Here is an 18178-nt window from a genome sequence, read left to right as displayed (position 1 = left end):
AATGAATCTGGACCCGGCACCATGGGACTGAGAACATCTTCTTGACCAAAACGGGGATGTGAAATGAAAAGAAATAAAGCTTCAGTGGCTGAGAGACTTCAAACGGAGTCGAGAGGTCACTCTGGTGGACATTCTTATGTACTATATAGATAACACTTTTTAGGTTTTAATGTATTGGAATAGCTAGAAGGAAATACCTGAAACTATCAAATTTCAACCCAGTAGCCTTGACTCTTGAAGACGATTGTATAACAAAGTAGCTTACAAGGGGTGGCTGTGATTGTGAAAACCTTGTGGATCACACTCCCTTTATCCAGTGTATGGATGGATGAGTAGAAAAATGGGGGACAAAAACTAAATGAAAAATAGGGCAGGAGGGCAGATGATTTGGGTGTTCTTTTTTACTTTTATTTCTTATTCTTATTCTGATTCTTTCTGGTGTAAGGAAAATGTTCAAAAATAGATTGTGGTAATGAATGCACAAGTATATGATGGTACTGTGAACAGCTGATTGTACACCACAGATGACTGTATGGTATATAAATATATCTCAATAAAACTGAATTTTATGAATGGATTATATTGAAGTTAAGAACAGCAATTTTGAAAACTAACAACTTGAGAAAATGCTATTCAATAAGTGAAAAAAAGCAGGAGATAAAACTACATAAATAGAGTAATTCTAAATCTAAAAAATCTAAGCAAAATAATAAGCATAGAAAAAAGTGAGGGAATTAACAGTAAAATGTTAATAATGGTTATGTCTGATTAATGGTATTCCAGGTGACTTTATTTTCTTCTTTGTACCTTTAGTATTTCCCACAGTCTCTACAATGATCAAAGAACACTTTTAATAAATCAACAAATTAATATAATTTAATAATAAAAAGAATGACAATCCCTGAATGATTAACAACAAAAAAAGGTCTATGAGTTAAAAAAAAAAAAAAAAAAAGGCCCATATCTGCGAGACTATTCTAAAGTACTATAACAGTACATTTAAAAATCATACAAAGTTGCTCATTATCTACTACAAAGCAACGGAACCAATTGGTAAATTAAGTTCAGGAATCAAGAAAAAAACTTTCTAAAACTTTAATCTAACAGCTTCATATAGAAAATATTAATATAAGCTTTAAGTTATGTTGATATACAGGGTAAACCGAGCAGTTCAAGATAGTTCCTCCTTTGTTACCTAGAAGAACGCACTTTCAGAATCCCATGAATGCCCCGACAACAATAATTATTACTTATATTAAAAACTTAGAAATTGCCCCCAGCATGCATCACAAAGGGAATGAAGTGAGCTGAAACCAAGCTGAAATTTTAGACAGGAATCTAAACAGAGTTCTATGGGATCCATTCCCTTATGATGTAAGAAAGAAAGAATTGATATGCAAAGAGTTCTCTCCCAAGAAGATAACTTTGGAAACCAAGTTTCAGACTTGAAGAAAATTTAGCTGCTGCTAAGCAGAGTTATGAACACTAAAGCTCCCCAACACAGCAGTCTCAACATTTTACTCTCCATAGGATACTCAGCGCTACTATGATTTGCATTACATCTAGAGAATAGACTTGAGTAAAAGAGTCTAACAAACAGTGAGAGACTATAAGGTAGGTTATATGAACCCCAGAAAACAAAGAAGACTAGTTTTATTAGGCAGTATATTATTTAGGAATTGAAATTTATGTTCATAAATTCTGGATTAATTTTCCATTGTATTATTATCTCATTAACAGATAAACCAAATGTCCCAAAAGGATTATGCAGAAAGCACATAATCATACTCACACACTCAAACTAATCAGTCTTACTGTTTTATATCGGGGTTTTTCTAAAGTATTTTACTAACAGACTGGGAATCAGAGGAGAAAGTTATCAAAAAAAAAAAAAAAAAAAAAAAGGCAAAAGAGGCTAAAGTTGGTCTGACTCCTAGTTACCTGATCTCACACACACCAAACAAGATACAAAAATGGACATGACTTCTTTTTATAACTCCTGAAAGGTGTATGACAACTTGCATATTGTATAACTACTTATTATTGAATAGTGCATTTTCAATAGTTTAGTAAACAACATGTGCTTCTTCCATGCTTATTATATTAAAAAAAGTCAAGAAACATGACTTTAAGGACCTACAAGTTCTCTGAGTATCATCTTTGTCCAGGAAAATTAAATAATGTTTATAGTTTAACACTAAGTATATTTTATTACATTCTAATATTTAAATTTACAATACAGTTAAAGCTTCTATCAGAGGTTGGCAAACTTCAGTCCACAGGCCAAAACCAGCCTCCACCTGTTTGTGTGTGAATATGTGTGTGTATAATAAATATTTATTGTTTTAAGCCACTAAGTTTGGGGGCAAACTGTTATACAGAATTAGACAACTATTACCACACTTTTGCAAAAATCTGGAAAATCATACCTCAAAATACTAGCTTTGAATATCCCTTAGTGGTGAGAGTATAGACAACTTTTACTTTCTTCTTTATGCTTTCCTATATTGCCTTTATTTTTTTTATGCAATTTTATTGAGATATATTTGCACACCATACAATCCATCCAAAGTATACAATAATGGCTCACAGTATCATCACATGGTTGTGCACTTCCACCTGTTTTTTTGTATGACTCACAAGCTAAGAATGGTTTTTACATTTTTAAATGGTTGAAAAAATCAAAAGAAGAATATTTCATGACAGGAGAAAATGGAATAAAATTCAAATTTCAGTGTCCATAAACAAAGTTTTTTTGGAACACAGCCATGCTAATTCATTTACATATTGTCTTTCGTGCTGTAACAGCACAGTTGAGTAGCTGCAATAGGACCCTTAAGACCTGAAAACCCAGCATATTTATTATCTGGCCCTTTTTCAGAAAAAGTTTGTCAACTCCTGGTATATGTGATAACTTTCATGAATCAAAATACATGGTCAATTAAGGTTCCAGTTACAACAAATATCAGAATTTATATGCTAATCCTTAATGAATACTTTTATAGAGTGATTATTCAAGCACTAGTTTCTTCTTGTTTGGGTTTTCAAATTTTATAAAGTTTTCTTAAAATAAGGTACCCTTTTACCATTAATTAAGCTATCTCAGCAGTGTTCAAACTGTAGCAGATTCACCTGGACACGTTGTCAAAATACAGATTCCTAGGCCTTGTAGATTCTGTTGGCATTGGAGCCCAGGAATCTACATTTTTAAAAACTGGGTAATTCTGACGAAAAGGTCAGTGGGCCACCATTTGAGAAGTGCTAAGATGGTTTGAGACCTTATATTCCTTCCATACGGAAAACAGTATTTTTCAAGTTTGGTACAATAAAAGAGTAGTTTCAAAGTGGGATATGGGGATCCCTACAGACCCCTGAGGCACTTTTTTTGACACTTTTGGGATCAAAATCATACATGGATATCGTTCTATTCAAAGTGCTAGGTAGACCAATAGATTTTAATGTCACAGGATACTGAAAGTTCACAGATGTAGTTTCAGATTCCACATACTACAGCTAACTTCAAAGAAACTATCACTTTTCAGGTTTGGTATAATATCAAAGAATATCCACAATGATCTGAAAAGGCTATTAAAATACTACTTCCTTTTTCTATTAAATATCTGTGTGATGCTAGGTTTCCTTCATATACCTCAACCAAAACAACATATCACAACAGAGTGAATGCAGCAGATATGAGAATCCATTTGTTTTCTATTAAGCCAGACACTAAAAAGATTTGCAGCTCTTCTCAGCAATTTTTTTTTTATTTTGGAAAACATAATTATTTTCCATAAAAAATGTTACTTGTGTTAACATGTAATGGGTTTACTGTTATTTTAAAATAAGTATTCTTTATTTCTCAATTTTGATTTCTAATATGATAAATATTAATAGGTATAACCTAAATAAACAAAAGCTCTTTGGAGTCTTCAATAATTTTTGAGAGATAAAGCAGTGGGTATTGTGACTAAAAAGTTTGAGACCCATTGCTTTAAGAAATACACAAATAAAGGAAGCCTATCGTGGCCTGGACCAAAAGACCCCCAGATGGAGGAGGAGTTACCTACACCAGCTCCTCTGGGAAGGTGGTGTCTGAGACAAAGTCAGCAAAACTGGGATCTTATAAACCCTGTCAATCTGATGTGATCTAAATACCCAATTTTCCCAGAATAAAAAATAAAAAACAATTCACCACCAAATAAAAGAGAAAGAAAGAAATACACAAATAGTAGAATACCCTGAATTTATAAAAGAGAAGGTTAAAATTAACTTCTGGACTTCAGGCTCAGACAAGCTGGGACAAGTTTCAAAGAAAAGAGCCAGTTTAAGTAGACCAAATAGTTTTGTAGCAAAACAGATTAGGGGGTGGGAGGTGAGGGGTGGGCGGGTGGGGTGGTGGGTAGAATTAGGGTGAATCATAAATTAGGCAACAGATACACAAAGCTTAGAACCTATCTGGAAGCAGCTTCAAAGAAGCATACAGACAACTACTTGATTAGAATTTTTTTTAAGCCTTTCTAGGCTTTCGGGGGATTCAAGGAACTATTTTGAGCCATCCTCCAGAAAGGTTATTAAAGCAAGAACAAAGAAGCAACAACTTGCTAAAATGACAGCAATCAGCAGAGTTAGAAATAACTACAGAACACTATACCTATCAATGTTTGACCTCAACAGACATTTTAGAAGCATAAAAATTCCTGGAACCTGATAGTCTGTCAAACAAAACTCTACAGTTTTTTTTTTTTTTCCTGCTCATTTTCTGCTAAATTATGATCCCTAAAACAATGAACCGGTAGCAACCAACCCCAAAACACTGATCTTTAAGGATCAATTTTAAATCTTCATGAACTTAATTTAAACAGGCTGCAAACAACAACAAACCTGCTGGACTTCAATATTAAACCCTGTATGAATACTAAACCCCAATATGAAACCCTGTGTAGGAAATAACCATAAAATCCCAAATGACAATCATGGAGAAGCTTAGTTCTTTAGAAAAAAAGATCTATTTTCTAAGTCAGCAAACAAATAGTTGGTAACAAAAACCAAATGTGCCAAACAGTATTTGGCAACAAAGTGATCTGTTAGCAGTTTTTTAATGCTCACTGACTCTCACAAGTAACAAGCATAAATGTGTAAAATATTAGCAAACCACTGCTTGACCAAAACTTTTAAGTTAAAGAAAACGGTGCTGCATGAGACATATTGACACCAGAAATTCCATGTTTAAATAAAACTAATGTGGTGTTATTCAAGTTTGATAAAGCTTAAATATTGGCAAGAAATTTGGTGCCAACACAAATCATTTACAGCAACTGTGTTAGATTCAATAAATAATTCTGATTTTATAATGCAGTCAGGCATATTCCTATTTCAGAAAGAACGATTATGCTCTAATTTTAAAACTGAAAAATGTAATTTTTCTATTGCATGCTATGTTTTAATCCCCAAATAAAACGACCACTTTAGCATATAAATCTCCTCTGCAGACTATGTCAGAAAGAAACACTCTGCCAGATAAGGAGATATTATTAAGTAATTCCACTCAGAGAAAGCAAATTGGATTTTGTGAGAAGGTGTGGTTAGGTTATAGCAGAATACTGTTCCCACAGAAATCCAAACCACAAGTTCACTAAGTGACTTTTTAGGTAAATCTTGACTCAGATTAGATTTTTTATTAGCTGATTATTAAGGTGAATTGCAGTGTTGAACAGAAAAAAAAATAAACTTTTTTACACATTCTGGTTTCAAATGTATGAGAACTTTTAAAATTAAAATTACTGAAAGATAAGAAAAAGCTAGCAAAGTGAACTCTTGAGTTTGTAATCAATTTTGTTCTCCTAAACTCTTAAGTGTTATTGTATCCTTCATATGACTACTAACTCATCTTTTGTTTAGTTTGGAATCTTTCCTACACATCTGTCATGTCTGTCTAAGGAGTTTTAAAAGATAGGTAACAAGTTTATCTTTTCATACAACCTTTCCTAAATTCTAACACTCATCTTCCTCCCCAAGGAAGCTATACATCATGTTCACTTTCAAAACTGAAATGGATTTTGCTTCATTGTATACAGTCAGTGAGCATTCAAAAGCAAAAAGAAAAAAAAAAGTTTCTGAACAAAAGGACAAACAAAAGAAGGAAAGGAAACAAAATACTATAATTTGACAGAAAAAAAAAAAAACCCCAACATTCTTTCAGCACAAAGTGTTCACAGGGGAAATGCTGAAAAGAGAATGTCATGATAAAATATTTTAAGACATGAAATGACCCTAATGCAAAAAATCTCTTGTCTTTTTGTTTTCTTTTTAGCACAAAAGAGTTATTATTTATCATTTACATTCCTTACTTTTTGTTTATCCATTCCCACTGGGACAGCAGAACCATTTCAATTTCATTTTCCTTACAGTCTATTTTTCTTCCTGATTCTTCAAGAGTAAGTTCTTTGATCTGAGCCTCTATTTATGAATTTTTGGACTGTAAAGGACTTTGAGAGGTCATCAAGTCCATCCTTCTGCTTTCCAGGAGAATTCATAACTAAACAATTTCTGAAGGATAAGAAGGTATCAAAAGAAAATGCATCCTGTCCCAACCTAATAGCATGCTACTTTAACCTGCACAAATATTTCCATTCACATTTGCAATTTTTTAAAAATGAAAGTAAAAATTAAAACCCCAAAAGAGGAAGATGCTTTAAAAATGCATTTATCAGATAAAATTGCTCAAACATAAATTCAACTGTCAGGTCTAAAATTAACACATAGGAAAGTTGTTGGCTGCAAACACAAAGCATTTGGTCCCTAGAGATGTCTTCTGATGTTCTATTTTGTTTGAAGCACAGTTTCACCAGCAGCCTGGCAAGCTTAGACCACCACACTAATAAACTACAATTATAAATGGCAATTATATGTGTGTGTCTTTTATATATATGCATATAATTGCATAGTTGGTGTAGGTTTTTATTCCGAATAAAAAATGAAAGGTTAGAACTAAATCGGAAATATCAGTATTACTGGGAAGCTACAAAACAACTGTTATATGGGCAGCAGTTTAGTTCTTTTTAATTTGTAACTTGGAATGTTTAGGGAATGACGTTTCTTCCTAAAAGAGTCTCTAAAACAATTCATCTGATGGAAAACAACAACAAACAAACAAAAAACAGGCAACTAAGAAGCAGCATTGTTAATCTTTTTATAAGTATTTTAAAAACAGAAAAAAAAAAAAGAAACCAGACCACAAGTCTTGGATGGGGGTAGGGTGGGCTCACAACTGAAAAAAAAAAAAAAGGAAGGCAGGTAAGCAGGTAATTTAGAAATTTTAGACTGGTAAAACAGATATTATTTCCCAGAAAGATTCTAAGATAAATTATTAAGTAGACTGGTCATGATTGAAAGGTAATGCAGTGATCCTTAAATACTAGCATTAAGATGACTAATAGCAAATAATATCTAACTTTATTTTCCTTTTTTAAAGGGTCACTGGCCTGGGAGTTCAGGCATATGTCAGAGACAGAACATATTTGGATTTCAACAGGACACCTAACAAAGTCACTCTTGATATTTCATAGAAAATATAGGTTAAGTTATAAAATAGGAGGTGGATTTGTAACTGAATTTTACCTAAAAGGTTGATTAATGGATCAATGTCAAACAAATGTTATATACCATTGCTTCACCTTTATACCTTTTCACTAGGAAGCTAAAATGAAAACATAGGTGTCAAGTTTATCAAATTCATCAATAATATAAAGATACAAGGAATGGCCAAGAGGCTGAATAATATTAACAAGCTAAAACAATACACCAAAACTAACAAGATAATAATTACAGGGATAAGTATAAAGTCCTCAATTACGTTTAAAAAAATCAACTGCACAAATTAATGTCATGTTAGACTTGAAGAATAGAGGTGTTTTATTTATTTATTTATCTATCTATTTATTTATTTATTTTTATTGGGACTGTTCACATACCATACAATTATCCAAAGATCCAAAGTGTACAATCAGTTGCCCCCGGTACCATCATACAGCTGTGTATCCATCACCACAATCAATTTTTTGTTCAATTTTTAGACCATTTTCATTACTCCAGAAAAGAAATAAAGACAAAAAAAAAAAAAAAAAAAAGGAAATTCAAATCCCCCCATATCCCTAACCACCCCCCCCTCCATGATTGACTGGTAGTTTTGGTATAGTACATTTGTTACTATTCATGAAAGAACGCTGAAATACTACTAACTGTAGTATATAGTTTACAACAGGGATATATTTTTTCCCTATATGCCCCTCTATTTATTAACTTCTAGTTGTAGTGTCATACATTTGTTCTGGTTCATGAAAGAGATTTCTAATATTTGTACAGTTAATCTCGGACACTGCCCACCACAAGGTTTAATGTTTTATACATTCCCATCTTTTAACCTCCAACTTTCCTTCTGGTGATATTCATGACTAAGCTTCCCCTTTCCACCACAAGGAATAGAGGTGTTTTTGGTACTAGACAGAGGTGGTAGTTATTCAACATTGTGAATATATTAAATGTCACTGAATTGTTCACTTTAGTTACGTGAATTTCACCTCAATAAATATAAAAAGAATAGAGATGTAAAGTCAGGTACAAAAGAAGCTGTACTCCTCCTGCTCTTTGTATTGATCAGATTACATCTGGGATGTTATATTCAGATCTAGATAAGAAACTATAAAAATTCAGGCAACTAAATTGATGGGGAGCCTGAAATAGATAAAAAATGTCATTTAAGGAAAGGATGAAAGAACCTGGGATATTTACCCCAGAAAGAGAAATCTGGGGCTGTCATAAACATTTAAAGCACTATAATGCTGATAATGAATTAGGTTTACTTAATGTGGCTTCAGAGGGCAGAACTAAAGAGCTTCATTCAGTACAATGTAAAGAATGTTCTAAAAGTAGGACTCCAATAACGAAACAGGTTATCTGTTAAGTGGAAACCTCTTCCTTACAGCATTCAGAAATCAAAAGACCACCCATAAGGGGATCCAAATACGATGTATTTTCACATTTGTGAATATGTTTGATTCCTAAAAAAGAATGAATTAGTCTCTTAGGAGAAGGGAATATTTGAAAATGGGTACGTGTACGGAAGCTTAAAAACTGTTTACTTTTCTAAAAAAATGGAAGACTTTTTCATGAACTCTAAAATCACAGTACCAATTTCAGAGAAACCACCAATAGAAGAAATTAAAGCTTTTTCTGTTTTCAATGAATGTTGCATTTGTTTTTCTCCATGAAACAACATCTGCACCTTAACTTCAACATCTTTATCAAGAGATAAGGAACAATTATATGCCATACTGCCAACTAGTCTCAGTAAGAGAGCAGTCTTTATTAGACATTTACATGGCTGTGCTCTTTGCTCCACCTAGAACTTCCTTGCAAGGAGAAGGCCCCTCCTTATCACGCCCGGATAGGAGGCTGCTGTAACACAGGCTCCCTCACACTGAAGCCTGGAGAAAACTTGACAGGCACAAAACAGTAACTTGTGAGAATTTCAGAGCAGTTGTGTTCAGGCAGAGCCAGAGACTTTACTTAAAGTAATAGTTAAGAGTTGGTTGAAAAAACAATGTTCATTTTAGGTGGGAAGTGAAGAGAGGAAAGAGAACAAGATACAATAAAGATAGCTATTAACGTTTAAAAGCCATATGAACAAAGGTGCTTAAAATTACAACACTGAAACAACCACAGGGTGAAAATTTTTGATCCACAGGTTGAAAGATGAGCAGTTATTACTCTCTATCTTTCTGCTAGGTGGTAATACCAGTTGGGGGGAAAAAAGTCTTGCATTAAATAGTGTCCAAGTTAAAGTCATTACAAGTTCTAGGATGGAATAACAAAACAAGAGACTGCTCTCTCATTGGATATTTTATTTTGTGCTGCTGCCATGCAAACTGTGAGAATGTCCAATGCTCTTTAATATGAAATACTGGAAACCAACACTGTAAATAATGCTAAAGGGTTGGTAATTAATTTGTCTGTATGAACTGTAGGGGCAACTTCCTGGCTATGGAAGAAAGCTTCAAATGGTTGCTAAAAACCAAAGGTGAGTACAAAACTACACACTCTGGTTTCTCTCTCCCGGTACTTCACACATCATTTTGCTTCTCAAAAGTAAAAGGAGAAGAGAAGCAATGTAAAGGAACTCCATCCAATAGTAAAGTAGTTAATAATAACTGGCAGTATTTTTCTATACATTATTAAGTGATACACAATTATCAACAAAGGGCAAAGGTCTGTCCCTTTGCTGTACAGAATTAAGAACAAACTGGTAAGACTACTTAGTATAGCTGCCAAACTTTTCTTTAACTTCTTCTCTTACAGACATGTTACATTTCACAATAGCATCAACTTACCTTACATCCTCCTTGGGTTTAAATACAAATTGAGTCTGAGTTTCCCAACCCTGGTCCTAAAATACTATGACACATCTTTAGCTTCTGAGTCTGGATGCAAAGGAAGAAACTGAAAATTTTTCACTTTCCTAAAATATGTTTCTATTTTATTTACATATTTTTCAAAAAATATGAGCTAACTAACACTAACTATAACCATCTATTTAACAACTCTTCAAAAATGTGCGTGGGTAAGACATCTAACAAAACAAACTTCATTTTAGTTTATTTTTCTGTGCTTAGAATGTCTATAAAGATTGGATGTCTCTCCACGAATTACTTAACACTACTGCAAAAATTTTAAGCATAGGAACCAAGTGAGCTTGCTAAGAAAACGCTGCAACACCCACAAACCTACACTTACATATAACAGAACAGTCAGATAGTATAACAACCTCTGTTAAGTAGAAAACAAACTTTTAAAGTTACGAAAGTAGCAAAGCGGGAATCTGGGTAGGAGGTGCCCTGGGTAGTAAACATCCCAGTCAGAGAACATAACAAGCAATTCAGAGCAACATATAAATCCCTATGGGGCTCCATCTTGGACCACTTAAGTCCCAACCCCATATCCCTGTGTTTAGGAGGTAAAGTGTGGCAAAAAGTAGAAAGAAAGGAAAACAGAACAGAAGTGAGGAAAGTGTTCTTTTTTCTGCTTCTCTACCCCCACCCTTGCATTCCTGCAGGCTGGCCACCAGTCTGGTGCCATACACATTAGAAGCCCTAAATCAATATCCCAGCCTTTTCCTGATACCTAGGCTAAAGCACTGTATTTATCAGCCGTCTCCTTTCCACTTACTTTCCTTATCCCTCCTGACTCCCATTCCCTTCCCAAAGCTATGTCTTTTGGCTACTCAGCCCACCCTGTTAGGTCTTCCTAAATTATAATCCACTTAATTTTCTCCAAATCTATACTTTCTCTCTGATAACACGGCTGATAGTCTTTTTCTTAATTTGATTGACATGTCATGACTCTCATTTCCAAATATTTAACTCGACCTATCTTTCCAGCCAACCCCAATGCCATGTTTTCACCTGATCACGACTCCTACTCATCCCCACCTCCTGCCTATCAACCCCAGCCCTTTCCAATGCAAAGCCCCTAACCTCACTCGTTGGGAAGCCTTGAGCCTTAACCTAGTTTAGTATTTAGTACCCGACCCCTTTCTCCCCGTCGACCCCATTCCAAGAGCCTCCCATTACCGCTCCCTCGGGATTCAATTCCCCTCTCCTTGCCACGCCCTGTGCCCCCCGGGGCTACTTACCCCCAAGTTCTCCCCACACTTCAGGCTTCTGGCTCCGCCTCCTCCCCCTCCACAGGGAAGGGGGCGGGAGAAGGGAGAGAAAAGGGGCGGCACTCCGCAATGTAAAGACCGCCTCCCATTAGGGCTCACCTCCGCCAATCGTAACATCCCTTTCTCTTATTGGTGGACTTTGGTCCATTCCCCACCCTCTTCCTCAGACAGGGCGGCCACCGCCTCAGCGCCCCCGTCTAAAACAGTCTGGGAGGGGAGACCCTGGCCTGGGACACTGGGACAGGCTAGAGTTGAAGAGAAGACTCCCGTCAGACCATGGACTACCTAATGTTAACTGAACTCACCCGCTAATAGCTCCGTCGCCTTCCGCCAGCCCGCTCTGGGTCCTACAAACTGTCTCCAGCTCCTTCTTTCCCCCCTCAGCGGTGCAGATACTTTCCTCTCGTCCGGCTAGGCGCTTTCACATCTCGCGTGAAGTCAGGGGGGAAGGGCGAGAACCGTGGGGGGTTGGAGTTGGAAAGGGGCCGAGGGGCGGAGCTCAGGGAAAGGAAGAAGCTAGGCTTACGGTGGGAAGGGCTGGTGAGGAAGTTGAGCGGTTGGGTACACACGGGTCGCCTGTGTTCGGCTGTGGAATATGGGGGGGGGGGGAGAAGGAAAGGGAATCTCCTATAGTGATTGTAGTGGTGGAGACCCAAAAGGTGGAGCAAATTCTCTAGGGAATGAGATTATCTCAAAGGAGTTCACTTTAAAAACGAAGGGGACTTTTATCTCGATAAAGCTGTTAAAAAAAAGGGGGGGGGGGGCCGAGGCAGGTACACAAGGGGGTTCAGGGTCTTCAAAGAGGCGAGTAATTGCATTCATTCTCTTCACTTCCACTTCGAGTACCATGACTGTGGCCACGGTTTCTGGTGTGTGTGTGACTGCATTGGGGGCGGGGTGGGGGGAGGTTCTCGGAGGTAGCTAGGGTTCAACCGCAGAAACTGGAGACTTTTTTGAAAAATGTGCAGGTTGTTTCTACTGTCCTCCAGAATCATCGCCTCCTTAATGGCAAAATAATTTGAAATACCCTTACCCTTAAGAATGGAGTGAATATATTGAAAGCAATCCCAGCTCTATCATTTACTAACCCTATGGCCTTGGGCGAGATTCTCTGAGCCTCTGTACACTGGGGCTAATAATCCCATCTCACAGAGTTGTAATGATTAAATAAGATAATGTATATGAAACTGCTTGGGGATAAAAAAGGAAGCTATATTTATTACTCAGCAAGTATTTAAAATACTTAACAGGTCCTAATTTGTGCAAAGCACTGTTACAGGCGTGCGGAGAACAGAAAGACCAAGTCTCTACTCCTGGTGGAATTTATTAGCCAATAAAGACAAATATTTCAAATACTGATGAGTGCTTCGGGGTTCAAGGTAGAGACAGCAAGTGACTAGAGTGGGGGAGTAACTTTACACTTGGTATTGAAAGAAGGCCTCTTAAAGGAACTAACATTTAAACTGGACTTGGATTATGGGAAGGAGCCAGTCTTGGGAAGATTTGAGGGGAAGCATAAAATACAAAGCCTGTATTTAAAACTTTATCATAAATTATAAGGATAGTTCACTCCAAATCTATCTATGGAATCTGCTCCCTCAGGTAACTTCCTCTTGCAGCTTTATGTTACTCAGCTTCCTTAACTTCCTGCCTAGGATCTCCTCTTATCCTCACACTCTCTGGGAGGTAAAAAGAATGCAGATGTTTTCTCCCAACATAGCATTTGTCATTATCTCTTTAGTTTTTCTTTTTTTTTATAATTGTGGAAACATTTATACAACATAAATCACCCCCTCCAAACCCCTCCCAAGCATACCATTCAGTGGAATTAATCACATCCACAATGTTGCAGTACCCTCACCACCATCCATTACTATAACTTTCCTTTCATCCCAACCAGAAACCCTGCACTCATTTTGCATTAATTCTCCATTGCCTCTGCCCCCCAACCCCTGGAAACTAGTACTCTGCTTTCTGTCCTTATGAGTTTGCATATTCTCTGATATTTTCTTTGTGGCTACTGTGGGGCTTAAATTTCACACCCTAAATCTATACTAATCTTATTTGCTTTGATAACAACTTAACTTCAATAGCATACATAAACTATGTTCCTATACCCCTTTGTCCCCCCACCTGTATGTAGTTCTTGTCACAAATAACATCTTTATACATATGAGTTTAAGACCAGTGATTTAGCATTACATTGTATGCAATTTGCATTTTAGATCCTGTAGGAAGTAAAAAGTGGAATTACAAATCAAAAATATAATAGTAACTAGTATTTATATTTACCCATGTCATATCTTTACCAGATATCTTTATTTATTCATGTGGCTTCAGTCAATTGTCCAGTGTCCTTTCCTTTCAGCCTATAGAACTCCCTTTAGCATTTCTTGGAGGGCCAGTCTAGTGACAAAATCCCTCAGGTTTTGCCTATCTGGGAATGTAACTCCTTTATGTTTGAAAGACAGTTTTGCCGGATATAGAATTCTTGATTGGCAATATTTTTGCTTTCAGCACTTTAAATGTGTCTTCCCACTGCCCTTTTGCCTTTATGGATTCCAATGAGAAATCTGCACTTAATCTTATTGAGGGTCCCTTGTATATGACATGTTGCTTCTCTCTTGTGGCTTTGAGAATGTTTTTTTTAATCTTTGGTATTCGACACTCGATCATAAAATGGTGTGGTATGGGTCTATTTGGGTTTATCCTGTTTGGAATTCATTGAGCATCTTGGATGTGTATATTTACCTCTTTTGTTTAATTTAGGGAGTTTTCAACCATTATGTCTTTGAATATTCTCTCTGCCCCTTTCTCTTTTCTCCTTCTGAGACTCCCACAATGTGTATAATGGTAAACTTGATGGTGTCCCACAGGTTCTTGGGCTCTCTTCACTTTTTTTCATTCTTTCTTCTTTCTGCTCCTCAGAATGAATGATTTCAATTCTTATCTTCAGGTTCTCTGATTCTTTCTTATGCCAGCTCCAATCTGCTATTGAACCTCTCCAGGGAATTTTTAGTTTCTGTTACGGTGGTCTTCAGCTCTGTTTGGTTGCAGTTCATAATTTCAATCTTTCTATTGATATTCACTTTGTGTTCATCTATTGTTTTCCTAAATCCCTTTGATTCTTTGTCCGTGTTTTCCTTTAGTTCTTTGAGCATGTTTAGGACCACTTTTTTTTTTTTTAATTCAGTTTTATTGAAATACATTCACACACCATACAATCATCCATGACATACAATCCACTGTCCACAGTATGATAACATAGTTATGCGTTCATCACAATCTTTCTGTGAACATTTATTTAGGACCACTTTTTAAAAGTTTTTGTCTGGTATGTCCTAGGTCTGATTCTTCTCTTTGATGGTTTCTAATGTTTTAATCTTCTCCTTTGCCTGGGCCATCACACCCTGTTTCTTTGTAGGTTTTGTAACCCTTTGTTGAAACCTGGACATTTTTATATTCTAATGTGTTATTGCTGGAATTTAGACTCTGAGGTGTTATGACAGAAAAAGAAGAAAGAAAAAAAGAGAACACCTTTCCCAGTCTTTGCAGATTGACCAGTGTGAGTGCTCTCCTTCAGGGCTTATCCATACAGTGGGTTTAGAGAATAGCTCTGGGCCAAAGCATGAGGGCCTCCCTGATCTTTTCTGTGCATGTTTCTTGACTTGGGCGTGCATGTGTGGCCCTATGAATTCCCCTGTTTACATGGTTCTGAATGTCCCTTCATCCCTAGGAAACAGTTTCCTCATGGTCCCATGCACTGTCCTATATTCACATATCCCTTGCCCCAGGCAGTACAATTTGACTGCTCTCCCACAGTGTTCTGTAGGAGAGTTCTGTGAGCTGCCTTCTAATTGCAGGGCAATTTCTAGGACAGTGAGTCCCTCAGGCCACCACCAAACATACATGTCTCAGTGTGTGCACGAGGATTACTCTGCTCCCTCTGCACCAGGATCAGGGATCTGCACCAGGAACATGGGCCAGCTCCCTGCCAAACCTGTGAGTGGTGGGGAAAGGGCCAGCCAGGGGCCATAAGATCCTACTGACTTTAAGTGAATTTTTCTTCATTCAGTGCTTACCCTATTACTGCAATCCTTTAACTACTTTATGGAGCTTTGAGAAGGATGTTTCTGCCAGTTCTTGAGGGTTGTTCAAAGCTTCTGTGGGGCAGATGGAGTCCTGAAGCATCTCACTTCACCATCAATCTGGATGTGTCTAAATTCTATTACTGGTGACCTTTTAAGCAGAATGAAATTCAGACAGAAAAAGAGAAAGCCACAGAGGAGCAGCCAGAAGCTGAAATCAACAGAACCTGAAAGAGAAGGGAAAGGCCAGGAGAGGACCCATGTTTACTACCATGTGACAGAAAAGCTAAGGACCAAGGATCACTGGCAGCTAGCTCCAAAATGCCAGTCTTCAGGAAGAAGGCATCGCCTTGATGATGCCTTGATTTGTACTTTCTCTTAGCCTCAAAACCATGAGCAAATAAATCCCCATTGTTTAAGCCAAACCATTGCATGGTATTTGCTTAAGCAGCAAAGGAAACTAAAACAGCATTTATGGCTATAAATTTCCCTCTAAAGACTGCTTAAGCTGCAACCCATAAATTTTTATATGCTACTTTCATTCATTTCAAAGTATTTTCTAATTTCTCTTGGGATTTCTTCTTTGATCCATTGATTATTTAGGAGAGTGCTATTTAATTTCTATATATTGTGAATTTCCCAAGTTTACTTCTGTTACTAACTTCTAATTTGATTTTGTTGTGGTTGGAAAATATATTTTGAATTCTTTCAATACTTTTCTTAGTGGTTGCCCTGGGATTACAATTAACATTGTGATTTATAGCAATCTAGTTTGGAATACTACCTTAATGTCAATAGTATAAAAAACTTTGCTCCTATGTAGTTCCTTTTCTTCCCAACTTCTTTGTGCTATTATTAATATACAAATTACATCTTTCTACATTGTGTGCTCAACTCAATACATATTTATAGTTATTGCTTTATGCAGTTTTATTTTAAATATGACACAAGGAAAAAAGTGTTATAAACAAAAAAAAATACATTTATACTGTCCTGTATATTTACCTATATAGTTACATTTACTGTTGCTTTTTATTTCTTCATGTGGATTAGAATTACTGTCAAGTGTCATTTCATTTAAGCCTAAAGTGCTCCTTTTAGTATCTCTTATAGGTCAGTGTTCCGGTTTGCTAATGCTACTGTTACAGTTTGGGTGTATTATGTCCCCCAAAATGCTGTTATCTTTGATGCAATCTTGTGGGGGCAGACTTATTAGTGTGGATTAGGTTGGAACCTATTGGTTCAGTGTTTCCATGGAGATGTGACTCAATCAACTGTGGACAAGACCTTTCATTGGATTATTTCTGTGGAGGTGTTGCCCCACCCACTCAGGGTGGGTCTTTACTGGATCACTGGAGTACTTTAAAAAGTGCCACACAGGCCCAGACAGAGCAGCTAAGAGTGACATTTTGGAGAGCAACTGAGAGTGACATTTTGAAGAGCAACTGCAGCTAAGAGAGGACAAAATGCCCCAAGAGCAACATTTTGGAGAATGCCATTTGGAAACGCCACCTGGGAGCAAGATGAGGCCAGGCATGTGCCTTCCAAGCTAACAGGTTTTCCAGATGCCAATGGCCATCCTTCATTGAAGGTACCCAATTTTTGATGCCTTACCTTGGACACTTTATGGCCTTCAGACTGTAACTTTGTGACCAAATAAACCCCCTTTATAAAAGCCAATCCATTTCTGGTATTTTGCTTAATGGCAGTATTAGCAAACCAGAACAGCTGCCGTTATGTAAAATACCAGAAATGGATTGGCTTTTATAAAGGGGGTTTATTTGGTCACAAAGTTACAGTCTGAAGGCCATGAAAATGTCCAAATGAAAGCATTGACACAAGTATACCTTCACTGAAGGAAGGCCAATGGCATCTGGAAAACCTCTATTAGCTGGCATGTGGCTGATGTCTGCTTATCCCAGGTTCTGTTCCAGCTCCACTCAGCTCCTGTGCATTCTTCAAAGTGTCTCTCTTGGCTACAGCACCTCCTTTTGTCTGTGAATACTTTTATAGGACTCCGGTGATTCAATTAAGACCCATCCTGCATGGATGGGGTAACACCTCCATGGAAATTATCTAATCAAAGTTCTTGCCCACATCTCCATGTCACATCTCCATGGAAACAATCAAAGGATTTCAATCTAATTAACACTAATATGTCTGCCCCCACAAGATTCATTAAAGAACACTGCATTTTGGGGGACAAAATTCATCCAACCTGGCACAGGCAGGTTTACTATTTATGAATTCTTTCGATTTTTTGTTTATCTGGGAATGTTTTAATCTCCTCTTCTTTTTGAAGGAATAGTATTTTGGTTTGCTTAGGCTGCCAGAATGCAATATACCAGAAATGGGTTGACTTTTACAACAGGAA

General features: G+C 36.9%; 1 protein-coding gene across 2 annotated transcripts in view; it reads right to left on the bottom strand.

Moving 5' to 3' along the window:
* Positions 1 to 12132, bottom strand: part of LOC119541239 (cyclic AMP-dependent transcription factor ATF-7) — an 83528-nt gene extending 71396 nt beyond the window's left edge. The window contains exon 1 of one of the 2 annotated variants that reach the window (XM_037844986.1): positions 12022 to 12132. The gene's annotated coding sequence lies outside the window, so the exon portion shown is untranslated. Of the gene's footprint in view, positions 1 to 11686; positions 11737 to 12021 lie in introns of those variants that run through there. The other variant, XM_037844987.1, reaches the window with a different exon arrangement.
* Between the last annotated feature and the right edge of the window lie 6046 nt (positions 12133 to 18178).

This window comes from Choloepus didactylus, chromosome 8 (genome assembly GCF_015220235.1).
Source record: "Choloepus didactylus isolate mChoDid1 chromosome 8, mChoDid1.pri, whole genome shotgun sequence".
Classification (NCBI taxonomy): Eukaryota; Metazoa; Chordata; class Mammalia; order Pilosa; family Megalonychidae; genus Choloepus; species Choloepus didactylus.
Note: the sequence above shows the minus strand (reverse complement) of the source record. Positions and strands in the feature narration are given on the sequence as shown.